This window comes from Corythoichthys intestinalis, chromosome 8 (genome assembly GCF_030265065.1).
Source record: "Corythoichthys intestinalis isolate RoL2023-P3 chromosome 8, ASM3026506v1, whole genome shotgun sequence".
NCBI lineage: Eukaryota > Metazoa > Chordata > Actinopteri > Syngnathiformes > Syngnathidae > Corythoichthys > Corythoichthys intestinalis.
Window position 1 is genome coordinate 4504271 of NC_080402.1, and position 15265 is coordinate 4519535.

The 15265-nt window shown below is 36.7% G+C and overlaps 1 protein-coding gene across 1 annotated transcript in view; it reads right to left on the reverse strand.

Moving 5' to 3' along the window:
* Positions 1–10988: 10988 nt before the first annotated feature.
* Positions 10989–15265, reverse strand: part of LOC130921097 (bromodomain-containing protein DDB_G0278469-like) — a 33643-nt gene continuing 29366 nt past the window's right edge. The window contains exon 10 of the mRNA XM_057844748.1: positions 10989–11202. The gene's annotated coding sequence lies outside the window, so the exon portion shown is untranslated. The remainder of the gene's footprint in view (positions 11203–15265) is intronic.

The following is a 15265-nucleotide window of genomic DNA, read 5'->3' on the forward strand; positions in this document are numbered from 1 at the left end:
GTTCACTGCTTTGGATTCCTTATAAAACTCACTTTGTAGAAATCAAAATCCACTCACAACTTGAACAAAAAATAAAAAAGTACACTCAGTAGTCCTCTCTCTTCTGCTGCTTCCTCAGTGTGGTGAGCGCTGCGAGCGCTGCGCAGGTAATAATGAAACTGAAGACAGGGACCCTTTGCCGGACCCTCCCCCCTGTCAGCGCAGGGGAGGGGGGGGTTGAGAGGGAGCCTCCTGCCCCCACGGCTAAATTAAGAAAGACCATTGGAGGAGGTTGTGAAAGTGCTCCTCCAACCAAGAGAGGCGAGCGTCTATCCTAAAAATGAAAAACTTTGGTGGGGGAGGTGTGAACAGCAGTGTTGAAATGTAGCAGAATGCTCATGCTAAATAAATGAATAATAATTAGTCATTTAAAACAAAATAAAGCAAATTAAATTATTTTTTATTAAATATAGAGTGAGGAACAGAAGTATTGTAATGAGTTCATTTGTGACTGTAATTGTAGGACATGCAGTATCTTATTTCACAAACTTGTAATGTGAAACCTGAGTTATAAATGAGTAATTAATATATAAGTACAAAGTAATAACCATGTAAAATAGATTGGATACTGATTTAAGGCGCAAATAAAGGTTCTCCCTTCCCAGTCAAAATTGATTGGACATCAAGCACCATCAATGGCAGCCAATGAGTTAAGATTAACCTATACTGTAAATAGATTGGGCCCTCATTTAAGTGATTGTATGATTTTTCAATAATTTATTTGTAATTTACTGGGGTTCATAAGTATTTGTAGCCCTGAGAAAATCAGTGCTAATATTTAGCGCTGAAGCCATTATTACAGGGGTCAGACCCAATCCGCTATGACTGGGAGAGGGCAAATAAACGTTCTGAGCTTTATAGGCCTGGCGGACAGCACCGTCAATGGCAGCCAATGAGTTAAGATTAACCTAATGAGTTCATTTGTGACTGTTATTGTAGGACATACAGTATCTAATTTCACAAACTAGTAGCGTAAAACCTGAGTTATAAACAAGTAATTAATATATAAGTACAATGTAATAACTATGTAAAATAGATTGGGCACTCATTTAAGGCGCAAATGAATGTTCGCCCTTCCCAGTCAAAATTGATTGGACATCAAGCGTCATCAATGGCAGCCAATGAGTTAGGATTAACCTAATGAGTTCATTTGTGACTGTTATTGTAGGACGTACAGTATCTAATTTCCCAAACTTGTAATTTGAAACCTGAGTTATAAACAAGTAATTAATATATAAGTACAATGTAATAACAATGTAAAATAGATTGGGCACTCATTTAACCCTATATTGCCAAATGCATCATATTTGATACACCTAAAATTTCATGATTTTGAGACTAATTCCGAATGTTAACATTTCTTATGAAAAAAAAAAAAAAAAAATGGTGGATGCGAGCCAACACATGCATCTGCAGGTTCCATGAGAAAAAGAAACAGGATTTAGCAAGGGTTATAGCTATTAGAGCACTTATTACACATATTCATTTTGACTTTTGTTTTTACAAATTTGAAAAAAAGGTTTCTTTAAGACCTTATTTTTCAAATTTTGTGATTCTCTGACAATTGCTTCATATTGCTGGCATTAAAGGGATAAACAAGTAATTAATATATAGGTACAATGTAATAACCATGTAAAATTGATTGAGCACTCATTTAACTCATTTAAGGCGCAAATGAACATTCGCCCTTCCCAGTCAAAATTGATTGGACATCTAGCGCCATCAATGGCAGCCAATGAGTTAAGATTAACCTAATGAGTTCATTTGTGACTGTTATTGTAGGACATAAAGTATCTAATTTCACAAACTTGTAGCATGAAACCTGAGTTGTAAACAAGTAATTAATATATAAATACAATGTATTAACCATGTAAAATAGATTGGGCACTCATTCAACTCATTGAAGCCGCAAATTAATATTCGCCCTTCCCATTCAAAATTGATTGGACATCTTGTGCCATCAATGCTAGCCAATGAGTTAAAATTAACCTAATGACTTCATTTATGACTGTTATTGTAGGACATAGAGTATTTAATTTCACAAACTTGTAACGTGAAACCTGAGTTATAACCAAGTAATTAATATATAAGTACAATGTAATAACCATGTAAAATAGATTGTGCACTGATTTAACTTATTTAAGGCGCAAATGAATGTTCGACCTTCCCAATCAAAATTGATTGGAAATCTAGCGCCATCAATGGCAGCCAATGAGTTAAGATTGACCTAGAGTTCACTTGTGACTGTTATTGTAGAACATATTTAATTTCCCTGTGCAAATTGAGTTATAAATGAATAATGACTATATAAGTAACATGTAATAACCACGTAAAATTAATTGGAAGGTTTAGTGCCATCAATGGCATTGAAAGATCATTCACAGGCAATTCCTGTCAATGGCAGTGAATGTGTTTACAAGAGCAATTTCATATTTTCAACCCTTAAATGTACAAGTTTTTTCTCAATAGCGGGTGGGACCGTAAAAACCTGAGCCTATTCTTACCACTTTTCGAGGTAGTTTTGTTTGCTATTACAGAGGTCCGACCCAATCCATTATGACTGGGAGAGGGCGAATAAACATTCGGAACGTGAACGTAACATGAAACCTGAGTTATAAACAAGTAATTAATATATAAATACAATGTAATAACCATGTAAAATAGATTGGGCATTCATTCAACTCATTTAAGGCACAATTGAATGTTCGCCCTTCCCAGTCAAAATTGGTTGGACCTCGAGCGCCATCAATGGCAGCCAATGAGTTAAGATTAACCTAATGAATTCATTTGTGACTGTTATTGTAGGGCATACAGTATCTTATTTCACAAACTCGTAACTTGAAACCTGAGTGATAACCAAGTAATTAATATATAAGTACAATGTAATAACCATGTAAAATAGATTGAGCACTCATTTAAGGCGCAAATGAACGTTCACCCTAGCCAGGCCACTCCAGAACCTTGATATGCTTTTTAGGCAGCCACTCCTTGGTCAGCTTGGCTGTGTGTTTAGGATCATCGTCATGTTGGAAGATCCAGCCACGACTCATCTTCAAGTCTCTGACTGAGGGAAGGAGGCTGTGGCACAAAATCTGACCATACATTTCACCATTCATTCTCTGCTTTATACAGTACAGTCGTCCTGTCCCCTTTGCCGAAAAGTATGAGGTTTCCACCCCCATATTTCACAGTGGGGATGGTGTTCTTGGGATTGGACACATCCTTCTTTTTCCTCCACACACGACGAGTAAAGTTTGCACTAAAAAGTTCTACTTTGGTCTCATCTGCATCTTTCAGATGGTTCCTTGCAAACTTCAGACAGGCCTTCACATGTACTGGCTTCAACAGAGGAACCTTCTGAGCAATGCATGATTTTAACCCATCGCACCGTAGTGTTCTACTGTTCTACCTTTGAAACTGTGCATCCAGCTCTTTTCAGGTCATTGGAGGGGGGTGGGGAGTAATGTCATTGAAACGTCTCGGCACCAGAGTGTCTGCTCATCATGGCTTGCCTTGGGTGCAATAATCGGGCATCTGCTGGCAGGACAGGTGGGCACCTGAGTAAAATACAACAATTGTCCATCCATTTTTGACTGTCCCAGTCAAAAATGGATTGGATGTCTAGTGCCGTTAATGGCAGCCAATGACTTACCATTGACCTATTCTGTGACATATTTCATTTCCCAGTGAAAATTAAGTTATAAACAGGTAATAAATGTGTAATAACCATGTAATAAAGGTTTAATTGGACAGGCAAAAACGCGGGCCAAATAGGCAACATGCCGCGCGCATTCTGTATCACGCTTTTCTAAAATAAATCTCTCGGCCTCCTCACTTGACCGGACGGAAATAAAAGCTTGCTAGGGTGGGGGTGTAACTATAGAAACAACCACACCGGGAGTTTTATTTATACTCGCTCACTCCTGGATTTCACTCACATTCCCGGCGTGGTGGAAGAGATGTGCTGTACTGTTACTGTACAGGAGAATAAGTTTATTTGGAAAAAAATTAAATGAACTTTTTAGAATGTTGGAATGATTTTTGGGGTGTTTGGATTGTATAAATATTTTCAATTTTATGTTAACTTATGTTACTTAATATTATTATTAGGGCTGTCAAAATTATCGCGTTAACGGGCGTTAATTAATTTGTAAAATTAATCACGTTAAAATATTTGACGCAATTATGGAAGATGAATGAATGAATAACGCATGCACTAAATGACCCGCTTGCACGTTGCCTCAAACAGATTACAATGAGGCCGTTTATGGACTTTAAGAGTGAAGAGAACGCCACCGGCCGCTTGGGGGCAGCGCCGTTCCATACTCATGTTATTTCTTCTAAACGTGGGAGAATTAGTAGTTGTGAGACGTTCATGCTGTATTCACAATGCAATGCAAATTGCTATTTGTGCTCCACACATATTTCGGTAAGTTTTCTTTCTTTTATTGGCAATTATGTGTCACTTGTTGTATTTGGGGTAAGATAAGCACAACAAAAATATTATTCCTATCTCTCCAAAAAAATAATGTTCACAAAAAGAAAAGCACTTCAGTCTATAGAAATGAGGCCCTATTCTGACACACAGTTAAACAACAATGCAAAATGAACTGGCTTTCCATATCAAAATAGCTATGCAAAATACACGTAAAACCTACTTTGGTCACTCTATTTTGATTATTGTCATTTTTATTCTTATTATTATAAGCAGCCATGAGCATTGTGTAAGTAATTATTAACATCAACAATGGCGGCTTACTAGTTTATTTTTTGATTGAAAATTTTACAAATTTTATTAAAACGAAAACATGAAGAGGGGTTTTAATATAAAATTTCTATAACTTGTAACTATAACAATGATCTTTTAAGAACTACAAGTCTTTCTATTGGTGGATCACTTTAACAGAAAGCATGTTAATAATGCCATTTGTGGATTTATTGTTACAATAAACAAATACAGTACTGATGTACAGTATGTTGTATGTATATATCCGTCGTGTGTCTTATCTTTCCATTCCAACAATAATTTACTGAAAAATATGGCATATTTTAGAGATGTTTTGAATTGCGATTAATTGCTATTAATTACGATTAATTAATTTTTAAGCTGTAATTAACTCGATTAAAATTTTTAATTGTTTGACAGCCCTAATTATTATTATTGTTATTATTTAATTGCAGGTTGGAAAATATCTTGGGGCTTTTTAAAAAGTAGCTGTTTTTTATTGCTGTTTTTTTTTTTTTTTTGAGGGGTGGGCTGTTTTGATAACATTTTTGTTTTTTTCAAGCAATTAAAAAAAAAAAATATATATATATATATCGTAACTTAAATATAGGGACTTTTTTAAAAAAAATTGATAGTCCCCCCCCCACCCCCCCCAAATGTATTTTATATTGCTGTTTTTGTTCAAGTTGTTTGTTCTATTTTCAGGTAAGCCAATATAAGGGATTAAATATATATATATATATATATATATATATATATATATATATATATTTATCATTTTTTTCTGTTACTGTTGAAATAGTTTTTTATAATATCTGTTTAAAAGATTGTTTTTAAAATACAAACTAAAATGAGAGGTTAAAAATGTAGCGATATAAATATATATATATATATATATATATATATATATATATATATATATATATATATATATATATATATATGTAGGAAAGTCAGTTACATGCAATCACTTTTTTGGGCCACCGGGGGGGGGGACTGGCCCCCCTTAAAATCCGCTTACGGTTAGCCATTGATCACAATAAACCTTCAATCCATTTAAGCTGTTCCTTTTATACCGATGTGACCAAAATTGAAACTTTTGCTTTGAAGCAATTTGTAAAATTATCCTTCATTTGGCAAACGTACAAGAAAATGAAGTCTTGTTGCATGTTTTTTTAGTCACGTGCGCTTGCTATATACATTAACAACAACATCCACTAAAGTTCCCAAGGTAATTATAGCTTGTTTTAATTAGCCCCGGAGCAAAGTAGTGCACAGTGACCTTAAATCAATGGCCCGCATTCCACAAGCTGAGTGAACTGACGCAAGCTTCAATGGATCTTTTCACTTGACAAAAATTGCACGGCCAATCCATTCTCGTCAACCGACTTCCGCGTAGAAACCGTTGCCGAACATCCGTCCTGTAAACACGTATCGACGTATATAAATAGCCACTGCGACCGGAGATGTTCAATCCTGGAGGAAGAAGAGCTTCGGGTTCCGTTTGGACACGGGATTGCGGTCGGCAACTTCCGTCAGCGGCGCACCTCCGAATGCTCACCTGCTCCAGGCTTATTATTGAACCTCTGCCCGTAGAAACAGGCTCCTTTTAACCGTTGGACCGCAATCAAACGTTTGGAAGCAGAACATCGGCAACCGGAAAGATGATATTGAATCACACTTTTTCGACTTATTGGCTCATATATAAATCTATTTAACGTTGTAATACTCTGAGCTTTGAAGAAATCATACTAGGATATTCTGCAATACAACAAACAAACAAACAAACAAAAAACAATCTACAGTGGTATGAACATGTATCTTAACCATTTGGAACTTCTCACATTTCTGCATAAAATCACCATCAAATGTGATCTGATATTTGCCAAAATCACACAGATGAAAAAACAGTGTCTGTTTTAACTAAAACCACCCAAACATTTATAGGTTTTCATATTTTAATGAGGATAGCATCCAAACAATGACAGAGAGGGGAAAAATAAGTAAGTGAACCCTCTGCCTAAGGAGACTTAAAGTGCCTGTGACACGATAAAAAAATCTTAAAATAATATTTTGAGTAGGGCTGTCAAAATTATCGTGTTAACGAGCGGTAATTAATTTTTTAAATTAATCAGGTTAAAATATTTGACGCAATTAACGCACAAATGCCCCGCTCAAACAGATTAAAATGACAGCACAGCGAAAGGTGTACTTGTCATGTTTTTCAGAGTTTTGCCGCCCTCTGCTGGCGCTTGGGTGCGACTGATTTTATCGGCTTCAGCACCCATGAGCATTGTGTAAGTAATTATTGACATCAACAATGGCGGGCTAGTAGTTTATTTTTTGATTGAAAATTTTTCAAATTCTATTAAAACAAAAACATTTAGAGGGGTTTTAATATAAAATTTCTATAACTTGTACTAACATCTATCTTTTAAGAAATACAAGTCTTTCTATCCATGGATTGCTTTAACAGAATGTTAATAATGGTAATGCCATCTTGTTGATTTATTGTTATAATAAACAAATACAGTAATTATCGGTACTTATCAGTACCGTATGTTGAATGTACATATCCATCTTGTGTCTCATCTTTCCATTCCAACAAGAATTTACAGAAAAATATGGCATATTTTATAGATGGTTTGAATTGCGATTAATTGTGATTAATTCATTTTTAAGCTGTAATTAACTCGATTAAAATTTTTAATCGTTTGACACCCCTAATTTTGAGACGATTCGACTGTATGCAACAATTTGGCAAAGCGCAGGTGACGAAAAATTAGTTTTTTAATCTGCCGTTTGGCCCCGCCTGTCTTTATAGCGCTCTAGCGGCTCCATCTGGGTGATGATGTTGGCAGAGTAAAGATTTCAGATGATATAGAATTCACCCCAATGGAGAAGGAAGATTCAGAATGAGGAAAATACGACAGAGACCAGCAAAATGTCATCATTGTTTTTATCTCTCTACTCCAAAATTTTTACAGGATATTCTTTTTATCTCTAAGTGTTTTTCCCTAATTGCTAAATAAATTGTATTGTCATGACAAATAAGTCTTGTGCTAAATGGAATTTAGCACTTATTCAGTACGACAGGGCAAAATTACTGCATAATGGTCAAAACTGCCGACTTCCTAAACCTCCCAAACGGTATTTTATGCCACCAGAGTTAGTCTGGCTTTTGTCATCTCCCTGCCCCGGCTTCGGAGACAGAGAAAAGAGCGTGAGGAAAACAAGGCGTGAGAGCTAGGCGACATGCTAACCCGAACCGAGTGGCTTTTCCAAGTCTTCACACAAATCACACAAAACTACCCTGACTCATGTCACACACGGCGGCGGGGTTGATTGTCTTCACCGATCGGCCAGCCCCTGGCGGCAAGCAAGTTTCGGCTCGTCGTTCTGCTGCGCCCCCCGGCAGGCAGTGCTCGTCACTGGGGAAGCAGAGCGGAATGAACGCCAAAATGGCGCATTCTCGGTGCACAAACTGGCCGACGTCAGGGTGCGTTGCTGCCCGAGCCCAAGCCGGGTATAGTGCTCTATAGGCGGGCAAGCGAAGAGGGCCGAGGGGGGTCAAAGTCTCGACACATTCGAGAACCTGAGACAAGAGCGGGGGGGTCCCCGGGGCTTCCCGAGCACAGGCGCTCATTGGCTGGCGACCATGGTGTGCGACAAGCTGCCGGTCGTCGACTGAGTGGCCTTCTCGGTGGGCAGGGAGCATTGTCACCCACAAAACGCAAGCCACCTCCTTATTAAAACGTTTGTCATGATCCCAGTATTTGACATAACATAAAACAAGTAGCATACTCACGTAGTCGTCTGTCCAATGTTCTTTTGATTGTCAAACTTTGTGGTGACCAGGATCTTTTGGAAACCCAAAAAGCCTAACCACTCTTCCTGGTGTAGCAACAAAAGCCTGCAGCACATTGGGCTGGCGTGACGCAAAGAAATAAACAAATTAATCCGCAAAATCAGCTGAATCCGCAGTCCTTCTGCATATTCTGCTGTATTGTGAAGATGATCCGATAGTCGGCCGAGACCGAGGCCACAAGTCTCTCATTATCATAGCGCAGAATTTAAAAAATTGAATAAATATATCGATTCCTTCCCCACACATCCAAGCGGTCAATTTATTCAGAGGCCCAAAATACCGTGTGTAATATTAACATGCTTTTTTTGTGTCACAGGCACTTTAAAGAGCAATTAAAACCAATTTGTACCAAACAGTTTCAGTCAGGTGTGTGCCCAATCACTGATGAGTGGTTTAAAGCTGCCCTGCCCACTATAAAACACACACCTGGTAAGAATTGTCTTGATGAGAAGCATTGTCTGATGTCAGTGCTTAATTTGTAAATCATAAGGTGCTGGAATGCAAAGTACATATGACAGCGCAGGGATGACTGCACGGGGACAGGTCCCAGAACATATGCAGAAAATGGTGCTGAAAACAAAACGCAAATGCCCACTTGTGTCAGGAAACGGACAGGCAGGTGGTATGTGGACCCAAACGCAGGAAAAGGGAAGCGAGGCAAAAAAGGCGGTGCAATAATGTTTTAATTAGGGTTGTTCCGATCATGTTTTTTTTGCTCCCGATCCGATCCCGATTGTTTTAGTTTGAGTATCTGCCGATCCCGATATTTCCCGTTCCGATTGCTTTTTTTTTTTTTGTGCTCCCGATTCAATTCCAATCATTCCCGATAATTTTTCCCGATCATAATCATTTTGGCAATGCATTAAAAAAAAAATGAATAAAACTCGGACGAATATATACATTCAACATACAGTACATAAGTACTGTATTTGTTTATTATGACAATAAATCCTCAAGATGGCATTTACATTATTAACATTCTTTCTGTGAGAGGGATCCACGGATAGAAAGACTTGTAATTCTTAAAGGATACATGTGACTTTGTATATTGTGACTAAATATTGCCATCTAGTGTATTTGTTGAGCTTTCAGTAAATGATACTGCAGCCATTTAACTGTTCTGCCCAAATGCATGATGGGAAGTGCAACCCTGACTGCAAAGTGGCACCAATTGATATATCTTCTCTGCGTTGGGAAAGACCATAGGGTGTTAAGAAAAAGATCAACTACTACCTTTCTTTCCCACATTGCTGCCTAGGATATTTTGTAATTGTTGAGAGAGGGATTGTAAGGCTTTAGCCAATTACAAAAAGGCTCTAAAGGCTGCCAAAATTCATGCTACTCATTGTACGCTGCCTTTTAGCTCTATATATAGGTAAAGCGGCGCCATTATAGATTGAACGCGACATTGCGTGAGCGGGTCGTGCAGCGCATGCGTTGATTGCATTAAATACTTTAACGTGATTAATTTTTAAAAAATGATTTACCGCCGTTAATGCGATAAATTTGATAACCCTACTTTAAGCCAAAACTAAAGACTCTGGATGAGTGTAAAACATTTTGTCTGTAACGTTAATACAATTAGAAAACAATTTAATTAAAATATATACTGTATATATTTAAAAAAGGCATGTCCGATATTTTTTGCCGGTTCCGATACTTTGAAAATGAAGTGATCGGACCCGATCGATCCGGACGCCGATCGATTGGGACATCTTTAGTTTTAATTAATGCCAACAAAAAACAAAGTACCAACAAAAGAAGCTGAAACTGGGTGCTTATATACACACACAGACAAGGGGTAACAACACAACGATGAACAGGTGAGCACAGGAGGATGGAGATTAGAGGATACACTAGGAGCAGGCACAACAGGTGGAATCAATGGGCAATCACAGGGATAAGTCACATTCGGAGAAAACCAACACAAAACCTAACAACTTGCCATGCTGTGGGACTTTCCCTTTTTTCTTTCTTTTCTATGTGCTTTTCTGACTCGTTCAGAGTGTTTCTGTTTCACCTTGCCGTTCTGATTTCTGTCGACCTAATTAAATTGTCAACTTGTTTTCGGTGAGCCTTCTTTGAACCTTTCAAGAGGGAGTCAGTACAAAGGGTTAAGACCAATGCGCGGAGTTTGGCCTTCTTGCTAAATTGCCGGGATCCCGCCGGCCAGTGCAGTTGGAGCTGCGCCAGCGTGGGTCTAGCGGTTCGGCTAGCGTGATTCTGGCGGTATGGCTAGAACGTCAGATTCTTTCAGTGTTCAAGATAACTCAAGAACGAATAACAGGATTCTTGTAAGATATTTGTCGACTCATATGAATTGAGGTCATAAAGTCAAAGGTCACAGAGGTCAGAAAAGGAATTTTGAGTTACGTCTTGAGTTTATTGGACAGTGATAAACAAATATCATGATCTAGCCTTCATCATATCTTATACAAATGATCTCCAATATTTTACAATTACAAAAACTCATTTGGCACTAAAATATCTTATTCACCTCTTTAGCTTCTTTACATTCATTATTAATACAAGTAACTTGCTTGGTTTCTGGAGTCGTCGATCTCTTACCCTGGGAGGAGAAAAAAAGAACGAGTGAGTGAATGTCACCTGCTTTTTTTGCCTACTTGGAACTTCTACTTTGGTCAAGTTTATGTGGCCTCGCCGTGAACTTTAACCTCCACGCAGAAACAGCTGTTTGAGCAAGAAGCTAGCTGACATAATCCTACCGCGGCAACATTGACGTGATTTACGCGTCTTAGCAGGAAGAATCTAAGAATCGGAACATTCCACTTGGAGGTGTTGGTTGGGATATGCAGAGATGTTTATTCATAAAGATCGTCATCAATTAATGTTTTCGTTGATTCAGTTAAAAATTGTTTTGTGGAAAATTCTAGTTTTAAGAGTTTATAGTTAGAGATTCCAACTGAGAGTAGTAATGTAATATTTGGTCACGTTTATATTTTTCATTCCTTTTTCTGTTATTTTTTTATTTGAATCATTTTTAGAATTTTTAGAAAGTGTTTTTTTTTTTTTTTAATTAAAAAAAGTCAAATAAATAAATATAATAATAATAACATATATTAGAAAACAGAATAGTCTTTTATCTGATAATTTTAAAAATATTTTTACACAATATAAAAATATAATATAAAAAATATATTTTTATATATAATTATAATTTATTTTTATATAATTAATATTTCTCCTTTTTTCCCCATTTAAAAAATTGCTTTTTATACTCAATAGATTTTAAAAGTATATAGAATAAATAGATTGAATTTTGTTTTATTTGTATTTTCAGGTTTTATTCATTTCTAACAAAAAACAATAAATTACAGGAATAAAACTGAATATTTAAATTCCCCTTCATGTTCAAAATATTGAAATAAAAAAAAAAAAAATACAAAATTGGATCATAGTTAAAATAAATTAAAATAGTAAATACAAATTATTTTAAAAAAATGCAATATCATATTCCTTTCTTACACTTAAAACACGTAAAAATAAAACACATAAAAATACGGGAATAAGAGTATTTAAATTTAAAAAGGAATATTTACACGAAATTAATAATAATAACTACAAATTATTTAATCATATCCCTTTTTTACATTTAAAATCATGCAAAAATTAAAAAACAAAACTATGTGAGTATTTTTAAAAGAAATACAAATGATTAAAAAATATTTCTTACAACATATCCTATTTTACATTTACAAATGTATAAAAATAAAAAAAACATCAAAATAAAAAACAAAAACAAATGAAAAAATAAGAAAATTAAAAATATATATATATAATACAATATAATTTTCACATCATATTTTTGTTATTTAAAAACGTGTAAAAATAAAACACATAAAAATAAATACATAAATAAGAGAGTATTTAAATTGAAAGAGACTATTTCAACTAAATTAAAAATAATAAATACATATTAATAAATCATATCCCTTTTTTACATTTAATATCATGCAAAAATAAAAAATAAAAAAAACATATTTAAATGTATTTAAAAAAATAATGCAAATTATTAAAAATATTTCTTATATGCCAGTTTACATTAAAAAACATTTTTAAAAAATAATAAGAGAATTTTAAAATGAAAATAAAATAAATACAAATAAAATTTATCATTTTCACATCATATCCATTTCATAAATTTAAAAACGTGGAAAAATAAAACACATAAAAATAATTAAATACATAGATAAGAGATTATTGAAATTAAAAGAGAATATTTAAAATACATTGAAACAAATAATGCAAATTATTTAATTGTTTATATCCCTTTTTAAATTTAAAAATAAAAAAATCATAAAAATAATTAAATGTGAGCATATTTAAATAAAATAAAATAAATATAAATTATGAAAAAATATATTTTTTTACAACATATCCCATTTTACTTTTAAAAACAAATATTAAAAACAAAAAAACACTAAATAAATCAGTCAATATGAGAATTTTAAAATTAAAATGAAATAAATACAAATAAAAATGTAATTTTCACATTATATGCCCTTTTTTCACATTTAAAAATGTGTAAAAAAAATAAAATCTAAAAATAGATTAATAAATAAATAAAATATTTCCTATCAAGTCATTCATTGCTAGCCCACATATAAGTACTATGTAGTATTCACTTAGTATTATGGAGTATTGTGCGTATTGAGTGATGTCATGATTAGTAAAAGAAAAATTACATGTCATCCATTTTGACTGAGAACGAATGTTCATTCGCCCCATCCCAGTCGAAATGGACGTCTTGTGTCGTCAATGGCAGCCAATGATTTAAGTTAAAGATTTAAGATTGAGGACAAAGGACATATTCTATTTTATAGTGCAAATCATTCTTAAACAAGTAATAAATGTGTAATAACCATGTAATAACAGTGTAAAATAAATTGACAGCCTATGACTAAAATGACTGCCCCTAAAAAGGGTTAAAGACTAACTTTTCCAAAAACCCAGCTGATTTATATGATTTACAAGAGCAGGGATTATCGGACAGATCCGTGAGAGAACCGGCGGAATCATTTCTGGGATCGGCCACCTGGTTTTAGAAGAAACCAACTTGAAAGCCCGTTCGTCATCGGGGCGCTGTCGAGTAATTTTCGTCCGCTGACAAGTCATAAACTACAGCGGCGTAATTAGGGAAGCGCAGTGTGTTATTTTCCCGTCAGCGCCGCCGGGCTTTCATGTTTGACGGCGAGGGAAAACTATGGATGGACTGGAGCATTGTTGGGGGGGGGGGTCTTGTTTTTGCTTTGCAGATAGGTCAAAGGATCTTTGCTTTTACTGATCAGTTTAAAGCGAACAAATGTTTTTGTTAGCGTATAAAACACTGAGAAACAAGCCACGCGATTGCAGGATACGACGCTTAATAATGCGGCACAGCTGGGATGGAAGGTCGGGAAGTGCCCACCCCTTGCTAGGGAACAGCTGCTCGTCGACTACCTTTCCCAAACCACTTGTTGAGGGTAAAAAAAACGTTAAAAGCGAGCAGTTGTTAAAAGGGAAGGAGCTATTAGAATAGACTACAGAATGCTTCTGGAGAAATTGTGATGGTAGCTTTGCTCTGATGGTTGGTATATCGGGTCACTTCCTGTTGATTTTGGGGCATTCCAGGTTCACTTCCGGTTCATATTGGGTCACTACTTGTTGATTTTTAGATATCGGGTCACTTCCTGTTGATTTGGGGGCATTTTGGGCTGACTTCTTGTACATACTGAGTCACTTCTTGCTGATTTTGAAGCATTTCACGGTCACTTCCTGTTGATTTTTAGGTATTCCAGGGTCGTTTCCTGTAGATATTGGGTCACTTCCTGTTGACTTTGTAGCATCTCTGTCTATGCATCCATCCATCCATCCATCCATCCATCCATCCATCCATCCATCCATCCATCCATCCATCCATCCATCCATCCATCCATCCATCCATCCATCCATCCATCCATCCATCCATCCATCCATCCATCCATCCACCCAGCCACCCAGCCACCCATCCATCTTCTGCTTGCTCCGGGGTCGGGTCACGGGGGCAGCAGCTTTAACATAAAAGCCCAGACTTCCCTCTCCCAGCCACTTCAACCAGCGCCTCCGGCGGGATCCCAAGAAGTTCCCAGGCCAGCCAATAGACATAGTCCCTCCAGCGTGTCCTGTGTTGTCCCCGGGGCCCCCTGACAGTGGGACATGCCCGGAACAGGGAGGCGTCCAGGAGGCATCCGAAGCAGATGCCCGAGCCACCTCAGCTGGCTCCTCTCACCGCGGAGGAGTAGCGGCTCGACGCCGAGTCCCTCCCGGATGACCGAGCTTCTCACCCTATCTCTACGCGAGAGCCCAGACACCATGCGGAGGAAACTCATTTCGGCCGCTTATACCCGGGATCTTGTTCTTTCGGTCACAACCAACATCTCGTGATCATATGTGAGGGTAGGAACGTAGATCGACTGGTAAATCGAGAGCTTCGCCTTTCGGCTCATCTCCTTCTTCACCACTACGGACTGGTGCAGAGTCCGCATTACTGCAGACGCAGCACCGATCCGCCTGTCGATCTCCCAGTCCCTCTCACCCTCAGACCCCAAGACACTTAAGGAACTCCTCCACTTGGGGCAGGATCTCATCCCGAC